The sequence below is a fragment of the Cherax quadricarinatus genome, chromosome 31 (assembly GCF_038502225.1).
Source record: "Cherax quadricarinatus isolate ZL_2023a chromosome 31, ASM3850222v1, whole genome shotgun sequence".
In the NCBI taxonomy this organism is placed as follows: Eukaryota; Metazoa; Arthropoda; class Malacostraca; order Decapoda; family Parastacidae; genus Cherax; species Cherax quadricarinatus.
The window spans coordinates 11065725-11075649 of NC_091322.1; the positions used below are offsets into that span (position 1 = coordinate 11065725).

At 40.8% G+C, this 9925-nt stretch overlaps 1 protein-coding gene across 2 annotated transcripts in view; it reads right to left on the reverse strand.

Moving 5' to 3' along the window:
* ena (ENAH actin regulator enabled) overlaps nt 1–7990 on the reverse strand; it is a 127622-nt gene extending 119632 nt beyond the window's left edge. The window contains exon 1 of one of the 2 annotated variants that reach the window (XM_053789115.2): nt 7670–7990. The gene's annotated coding sequence lies outside the window, so the exon portion shown is untranslated. The remainder of the gene's footprint in view (nt 1–7669) is intronic. The other variant, XM_070090198.1, reaches the window with a different exon arrangement.
* Between the last annotated feature and the right edge of the window lie 1935 nt (nt 7991–9925).

The window sequence follows — 9925 nt, forward strand, 5'->3', positions numbered from 1 at the left end:
CCCTTTGTAAAACCATGCTGAGATTCGTTGATTAATTTATGCTTTTCAAGGTGGCTACGAACTGCCTCGGCAATTATTGATTCCATAAATTTTCCCACTATGGAGGTTAGGCTTATTGGTCTATAGTTCGAAGCTAAGGACCTGTCACCTGTTTTGAAAATAGGTATCACATTTGCCATTTTCCACTTATCTGGCACCATGCCAGTTTGTAGTGATATGTTGAAAAGATTAGCCAAAGGTGTGCTAAGCTCCTCTTTACATTCATGTTGTCTTGTTGGCATGGCAGCTACTGAATAAATGATGGTGAATGTGTTTTCTTTGTAGGGTCACGCTACTCTTGTGACGCCAGCAGCAGCAGTAAGGGCTGCGCCATCCAGCAGCTGGGGAGGGAGGGCATCAAACATCCTCTATCTGCAGCCGCTCCAAATTATCGTGTTCATCTCCTATACCTTTGATGAGTTGCACGAGTTTTTCTACTCCCAGAGCCCGGCCTTTGGCCAGGCTCGTCTGGTGCTTACCTGATCAATCAGGCTGCTGCTGATGGTGACCTATTGACTCATATATCCATCACAGCCTGGTTGATTTGGCATCTGTCTTCTTGGAGTTTACCTGGAGGGTGTTCCGGCGTTCAACGTCCCAGCGGTCCGGTCCATGATCAGGCCTCACATTGGAAGGGCCTAATTAACCAGTCTTGTTACTAGCGGCAACACGCAATCCAACGTACGAACCACAGCCTGGCTGGTGAAGTACTGATTTCAGATATCTGTCCAGCTCCCTCTTGAAAACAGCCAGGGATCCATTGGTAATCCCCCTTACGTATGATGGGAGGCAGTTGAACAGTCCTGGGCCCCTGACAGTGTTATTTCTCAGTGTACTCAGGGCACCCCCGCTTCTCATTGGGGGTATGTTGCACCGCCTGCCGAGACTTTTGCTTTTGTAGGGAGTAATTTCTGTATGGAGATTTAGGTCTAGTCCCTCTAGGATTTTCCCAAGTATAAATTATGTATCTTTCTTACCTGCATTTCAAGAAGTACAGGTCAAGGGACTTCACGTGGTCCCAATAACTGAAGTACTTGGCTGTACTTATACGTGCAGTGAAAGTTCTCTGTATATTCTGCAGATCTGCAGTTCTGCGTGCCTTGAAGACCCACACTTGTCTCCGCACTGTTTGATATCTTCTGGTAAGATGCTGAATAGTCTGGGGCCACGGATGTTGATACAGTGTTCCCTTATTGTGCCCACTGCACCTCTGCTTGTCACTGGGTTTATTTTGCACTTCCATATCTCTCACTCCAACATGCTGTTATGGCAGTGTGCAGATTTGGGACAAGGCCCTCAAGAACTTTCCATGTATACATCATCATTCTCATTCTCTCTCTCTCTCTCTCTCTCTCTCTCTAACATCCCGTATCATAAAAATCTTTGAAAGGGTTCTGAGAAGCAAGATCACCAACCACCTAGATACCTATCAATTACACAACTTAGGGCAACACGGGTTTAGAGCAGGTCGCTCCTGCTGATCCCAGCTACTGGACCACTATGACAAGGTCTTGGATTCTTTAAGAGCATAAACAAAATGCAGATGTAGTATTCACAGACTTTGCAAAAGCCTTTGACAAGTGCAACCACAGTGTAACAGCGCACAAAATGCGTTATAAAGGAATAACAGGAAAAGTTGGTAGATGGATCTATAACTTCCTAACAAATAGAACACAAAGAGTAATAATAAACAGTAGAGTCTGAGGCTGCTACAGTGAAAAGTTCTGTTCCACAAGGCACAGTACTCGCTCCCATCCTGTTCCTCATCCTCATATTTGACATACAGAGATGTAAGCCATAGCTCCGTGCCTTCCTTTGCCGATGACACCCGAATTGCCATGAGTGTGTCCTCCATCGAAGACCCCCGAAACCCTCTCAAGGTATATGAATATTTCAAAATTCGTCAGTATAGTATAGTTGAAGATTGAGACACTTGTGCAACATATGGGAATCTTTAGTGAAGAAACGTTTCGCCACACAGTGGCTTCATCAGTCCAATACATATCAGAAGGGTGTAAGGAGAGGAGGAGTTTGAGGTAATCAGTACAGTATAGTATAATATAGTATAGGGGTTTCTCACTACTGAGGCTGTCGAGTGATAGCTTGTTTTTGTATGCTCAACCCCATAGCTTTTTCTCTCACGTTTTTATCACTAATATTTATGGGTCTGTTTTTCACTTTCATCCATTTCCACAAGTTCCATTTATCTCTGTTCAAATCCATCATCAATTTATCACTATTCATTCAATATATTTTATTCGTCTTGCTGGATTTTAGTCATTTTTATTTCCCGTATTGATTAAGATTTTTTTTTATGCATCTGTAGTTGCTTGTCCCTTCTGGTGAGTCAGTTTTATGTGCCGATTCCACAGCCCTGTGTCACACACTAACAGTATTGTGTCACACACTTACCACTTGTCAGTGTATCAGTAGTGTCACACACTAACCACTTGTCAGTGTATCAGTAGTGTCACACACTAACCACTTGTCAGTGTATCAGTAGTGTCACACACTAACCACTTGTCAGTGTATCAGTAGTGTCACACACTAACCACTTGTCAGTGTATCAGTAGTGTCACACACTAACCACCTGTCAGTGTATCAGTAGTGTCACACACTAACCACCTGTCAGTGTATCAGTAGTGTCACACACTAACCACTTGTCAGTGTATCAGTAGTGTCACACACTAACCACCTGTCAGTGTATCAGTATTATGTCACACACTAACAGTATTGTGTCACACACTAACCACTTGTCAGTGTATCAGTATTGTGTCACTAACCACTTGTCAGTATATCAGTATTGTGTCACAAACTAACCACTTGTCAGTATATCAGTATTGTGTCACAAACTAACCACTTGTCAGTATATCAGTATTGTGTCACACACTAACCACTTGTCAGTATATCAGTATTGTGTCACACACAAACCACTTGTCAGTGTATCAGTATTGTGTCACACACTAACCACTTGTCAGTGTATCAGTATTGTGTCACACACTAACCACCTGTCAGTGTATCAGTAGTGTCACACACTAACCACCTGTCAGTGTATCAGTAGTGTCACACACTAACCAACTGTCAGTGTATCAGTATTATGTCACACACTAACAGTATTGTGTCACACACTAACCACTTGTCAGTGTATCAGTATTGTGTCACTAACCACTTGTCAGTATATCAGTATTGTGTCACAAACTAACCACTTGTCAGTATATCAGTATTGTGTCACAAACTAACCACTTGTCAGTATATCAGTATTGTGTCACACACTAACCACTTGTCAGTATATCAGTATTGTGTCACACACTAACCACTTGTCAGTATATCAGTATTGTGTCACACACTAACCACTTGTCAGTATATCAGTATTGTGTCACACACTAACCACTTGTCAGTGTATCAGTATTGTGTCACACACTAACCACCTGTCAGTGTATCAGTAGTGTCACACACTAACCACCTGTCAGTGTATCAGTAGTGTCACACACTAACCAACTGTCAGTGTATCAGTATTATGTCACACACTAACAGTATTGTGTCACACACTAACCACTTGTCAGTGTATCAGTATTGTGTCACTAACCACTTGTCAGTATATCAGTATTGTGTCACAAACTAACCACTTGTCAGTATATCAGTATTGTGTCACAAACTAACCACTTGTCAGTATATCAGTATTGTGTCACACACTAACCACTTGTCAGTATATCAGTATTGTGTCACACACTAACCACTTGTCAGTATATCAGTATTGTGTCACACACTAACCACTTGTCAGTGTATCAGTATTGTGTCACACACTAACCACCTGTCAGTGTATCAGTAGTGTCACACACTAACCACCTGTCAGTGTATCAGTAGTGTCACACACTAACCAACTGTCAGTGTATCAGTATTGTGTCACACACTAACCACCTGTCAGTGTATCAGTAGTGTCACACACTAACCACCTGTCAGTGTATCAGTAGTGCCACACACTAACCACCTGTCAGTGTATCAGTATTGTGTCACACACTAACCACCTGTCAGTGTATCAGTAGTGTCACACACTAACCACTTATCAGTGTATCAGTAGTGTCACACACTAACCACCTGTGAGTGTATCAGTAGTGTCACACACTAACCAACTGTCAGTGTATCAGTATTGTGTCACACACTAACCACCTGTCAGTGTATCAGTATTGTGTCACACACTAACCACCTGTCAGTGTATCAGTATTGTGTCACACACTAACCACTTGTCAGTGTATCAGTATTGTGTCACACACTAACCACTTGTCAGTGTATCAGTAGTGTCACACACTAACCACTTGTCAGTGTATCAGTAGTGTCACACACTAACCACCTGTCAGTGTATCAGTATTGTGTCACACACTAACCACCTGTCAGTGTATCAGTATTGTGTCACACACTAACCACTTGTCAGTGTATCAGTATTGTGTCACACACTAACCACTTGTCAGTATATCAGTATTGTGTCACACACTAACCACTTGTCAGTATATCAGTATTGTGTCACACACTAACCACTTGTCAGTATATCAGTATTGTGTCACACACTAACCACTTGTCAGTGTATCAGTAGTGTCACATACTAACCACTTGTCAGTGTATCAGTAGTGTCACACACTAACCACCTGTCAGTGTATCAGTAGTGTCACACACTAACCACTTATCAGTGTATCAGTAGTGTCACACTAACCACTTGTCAGTGTATCAGTAGTGTCACACTAACCACTTGTCAGTGTATCAGTATTGTGTCACACACTAACCACTTGTCAGTGTATCAGTAGTGTCACACTAACCACTTGTCAGTGTATCAGTATTGTGTCACACACTAACCACTTGTCAGTGTATCAGTAGTGTCACACACTAACCACTTATCAGTGTATCAGTAGTGTCACACACTAACCACTTGTCAGTGTATCAGTAGTGTCACACACTAACCACTTATCAGTGTATCAGTAGTGTCACACACTAACAACTTATCAGTGTATCAGTAGTGTCACACACTAACCACTTATCAGTGTATCAGTGTCACACACTAACCACTTGTCAGTGTATCAGTAGTGTCACACACTAACCACTTATCAGTGTATCAGTAGTGTTACACACTAACCACTTGTCAGTGTATCAGTATTGTGTCACACACTAACCACTTATCAGTGTATCAGTAGTGTCACACACTAACCACGTGTCAGTATACCAGTGTTGTGTCACACAGTAACCACTTGTCAGTATATCAGTATTGTGTCACACAATAACCACTTGTCAGTATATCAGTATTGTGTCACACACTAACCACTTGTCAGTGTATCAGTATTGTGTCACACACTAACCACTTGTCAGTGTATCAGTGTGTCACACACTAACCACTTGTCAGTGTATCAGTGTTGTGTCACACACTAACCACTTGTCAGTGTATCAGTATTGTGTCACACACTAACCACTTGTCAGTGTATCAGTATTGTGTCACACACTAACCACTTGTCAGTGTATCAGTGTTGTGTCACACACTAACCACTTGTCAGTGTATCAGTATTGTGTCACACACTAACCACTTGTCAGTGTATCAGTGTGTCACACACTAACCACTTGTCAGTGTATCAGTGTTGTGTCACACACTAACCACTTGTCAGTGTATCAGTGTTGTGTCACACACTAACCACTTGTCAGTGTATCAGTGTTGTGTCACACACTAACCACTTGTCAGTGTATCAGTGTTGTGTCACACACTAACCACTTGTCAGTGTATCAGTGTTGTGTCACACACTAACCACTTCTCAGTGTATCAGTACTGTGTCACACACTAACCACTTGTCAGTGTATCAGTGTTGTGTCACACACTAACCACTTCTCAGTGTATCAGTACTGTGTCACACACTAACCACTTGTCAGTGTATCAGTGTTGTGTCACACACTAACCACTTGTCAGTGTATCAGTAGTGTGTCACACACTAACCACTTGTCAGTGTATCAGTATTGTGTCACACACTAACCACTTGTCAGTGTATCAGTGTGTCACACACTAACCACTTGTCAGTGTATCAGTATTATGACTGGCAGTACTAACACCTGGACCTACCTACCTAGTCTTATGAGTGCTGAGTATGAGTTACAGGTTTTTAAACGCAACTTGAATTTTGAAGTTAAGTAAAGAAGGTAGTGTAAGAGTTTTTACGATATTCTTGGTTAAATATGGGTCTGTAATTTTTTAGGGTTGTTAAATGTATTTTTTGGCAATTTTTAAAGATTTGTCAATAAAAAGCTTTTGAACATTTTAGATCATGTGCTATTTCATAAATTCTGATATCATCCATGTACTGCCTTAAGAATTACCTCTAAAAAATGGACGGCTGTGTCTATAAGCTTTCCTGTACAAAATGCAATAGATTTTATTTTGGGAAATTGCAGCCTCGTAAATACAGAATAAGAATTGGGCAAGTGTCTAATGCTCTGCTTTTTCATGTGAGTGATTTTAACCAAGTCATTCATTTTCAAAGATTGAGAAAGCAGTACCAAGTAAATCAATAGTTGAACGAAATAGAATAGAATTATAATTTACATATAAAAATAGTACTGATTACAATCTGAATGTAAGTCCACCATTGAACAAATTAGATTTATTTATATTAAATAAAATTTGTGGGGATTAAAAGCTATGATAAAATTCCCATTCCCCTAATATATAATTTTACCTGACATGTGACCTGATTAAAAGTTTCTCTCACGTTCCACGAGTGAAGTCATAAGTGAGGCCACATCTCTGTTTTATAAGTCTTCTGTTGTTTTATTGTTGTTACCGTTCCATGATAATGTGCAAATCACGACAACGTTTGCAACATTATTATTCTTCACTGTGGTCATACCGCATATTAAGCTGCCACCACTTCCCTGTGATTATATATATATATATATATATATATATATATATATATATATATATATATATATATATATATATATATATATATATATAGGATGGGGTCCACCTCTGGGGTAAATTGTGGGACCCATAGCCTCGGAGAAGTGGATAAAAAGGCTTCAAGGAAGAATAATTGTATTTCTTCCTGAAGCCGTTTGAATATTCCACTTCCCCTATCACTCCATCTTTTCATTCTTTTTTACCAATAGATATATTTTATTACATAATATTGTACAAAACGTTTAAGAGATACATTGTTGATATAAAGATGGCATATACAGTACATGAGATGTGAGAGATACATGTCTAGTACATATTGTTAAGTGTTTGTCACTGATTATAATGCGAAAATCTCATCCAGCTCTTCAGAACTGGAGTGCGTGCCCAAAATACAGTAGGCATTACCCCTCTGAACAGCAGTGCTGAGTCGCTAGAACAGAAAACTAGCTGCCCTATTATCCCTAGTTACCCTGATTAGTCTTTTGTCTAGCTCCTTAAGGAACTTAGATGCACTCTTTCCCCAGGAGCCAAGGGTCTCCGAGCCTATGGGAACAAACATATAATGATGGGCAAGTTCTCCATATTTTCTAGACTTTTGGGACTCCCTGAAGCTGGCGGATGCCCCTCCTTCCTCCCTGGTGTATTGGAGATAGGTATCAGCCAAGGTAAATGCACATGCATAGTCCCACACCACCTACTTACCGTCTGTCCAGGCTTGAAGTGTGATACCCTCTGGACGCTTCTGGCTGCCATCAGATTTGCATAGTTGGGGTGGCTCCCTTACTGCTGGGCATCCGGCTGTTGTGAGGCTCCTCTTGATAATGTTAACTTCCTCATGTCTTGCAATCTTTCCATCAGATTTACGGCACACAAGACCATGGTACCCGAATCGGTCTGCTGCTTCACTGCCACAAATACACCTATGTTTGGCGAGAATGGGGGCGGCAAGTCGAAGGGCAACACCAATGCGGATGGTCCGTGGGTCGAGAAGTGTGCCAAGGCTGGAGTTGGGAACAGCCAACATAAAGTCCCCTGTATGAGGCGCTCTCACTGCCAGGAGGCAGGCTCTATCCTTCCCTGACACACTCTGAAGCATATATATATATATATATATATATATATATATATATATATATATATATATATATATATATATATATATATATATATATATATATAACTTTCTTTCAACACACCGGCCGTATCCCACTGAGGCGGGGTGGCCCAAAAGGAAAAACGAAAGTTTCTCCTTTTACATTTAGAAATATATACAGGAGAAGGGGTTACTAGCCCCTTGCTCCCGGCATTTTAGTTGCCTCTTACAACACACATGGCTTACGGAGGAAGAATTCTGTTCCACTTCCCCATGGAGGTAAGAGGAAATAAACAAGAACAAGACCTAGAAAGAAAACAGAAGAAAACCCAAAGGGGTGTGTATATATATATGCTTGTACATGTATGTGTAGTGTGACCTAAGTGTAGTGTAAGTAGAAGTAGCAAGACGTACCTGAAACCTTGCATGTTTATGAGACAGAAAAAAAGACACCAGCAATCCTACCATCGTGTAAAACAATTACAGGCTTCAGTTTTACACTCACTTGGCAGGACGGTAGTACTCCCCACGGGGGGATAGAAATTGACGGCTGTGTCTGTCGTGTCGAATAGGTAAAACTTGCGATTTTGTCCTAAATAGCAATGATCTTCTTGCCGAATAAGGCAAGGGAAAATTTGTGTATGCAATAATTTCGCAAAAAATCATTCTGAACCTAACGAAAACAAATATTTCATTGTGTTTATTAAATTATTGTAAATTTACCTAAAATATATTTAGTTGGATTAGGCTAAACTAAATTGCGCTTGTTATAATATGGTTAGGTAACTTTTCTAAGGTTCTTTTGGTACAAAAGTATTATTTTTTTACATTAACATCAATCTTGTAGATTGACTGACTGAACCTATCGACTCCAGGCTGAGTCGATGTGTGCCTCCTCTCCTTATACCTTCCTGCTTTGTATAGACTGATGAAGCCACTGTGTGGCGAAACGTTTCTTCAATAAAGATTCCCATATGTTGCCAAAGTGTCTCAATTCTTCAACTTGTCGGTTTTCAAAACCATTCATCACACATGTGTGATGTTACCATGGTTGTTCAATATATTTATCGATGGGGTTGTAAGGAAAGTGCTTGGGTGTTGGCAAGAGGTTTGGGGTTAAAAGATAATGGAGCTTAACATAAAGTGGGAGTTGTCACAGTTGCTCTTTGCTGATGACGCTGTGCTTTTGGGAGATTCTTAAGAGAAGTTGCAGAGGTTGGTGGATGAGTTTGAAAAGTGAATATAGGAAAGAGTAAGATGATGAGGATAACAAAAATATTAGGTAATGAAAGACTGGATATCAGGTTGGAGGGAGAGAGTATAGAGGATATGAATGTATTCAGATATTTAGGAGTGGACGTGTCAGCAGATGGGTCTATGAAAGATGTGAATCATAGAATTGACCGAAGGGAAAAAGGTGAGTGGTGCACTGAGGAGTCTGTGGAGAGAAACAACTTTGTCCATGGAAGCAAAGAAGGGAATGTATGAGAGTATAGTTATACCAACACTCTTATATGGGTGCGAAGTATGGATGGTGAATGTTACAAGGAGAATGCAGGAGGCAGTGGAGATATCATCTCTGAGGGCAATGTGTGGTGTTTAATATAATGCAGAGAATTCGTAGTTTGGAAATTAAAAGGGGTGGGATTACCAAAACTTTTACTGAAAGGGCTGAGAAGGGGTTGTTGAGGTGGTTCAGACATGTAGAGAGGCTGGAACAAAATAGAATGACTTCGAGTGTATAAATCTGTAGTGGAGGTAAGGCGGGGTAGAGGTCAGCCTAGGAAAGGTTGGAGGGAGGGGATAAAGGTTGTGTGCGAGGGGCTTGGACTTCCAGCAAGCAAACATGAGCGTGTTAGATAGGA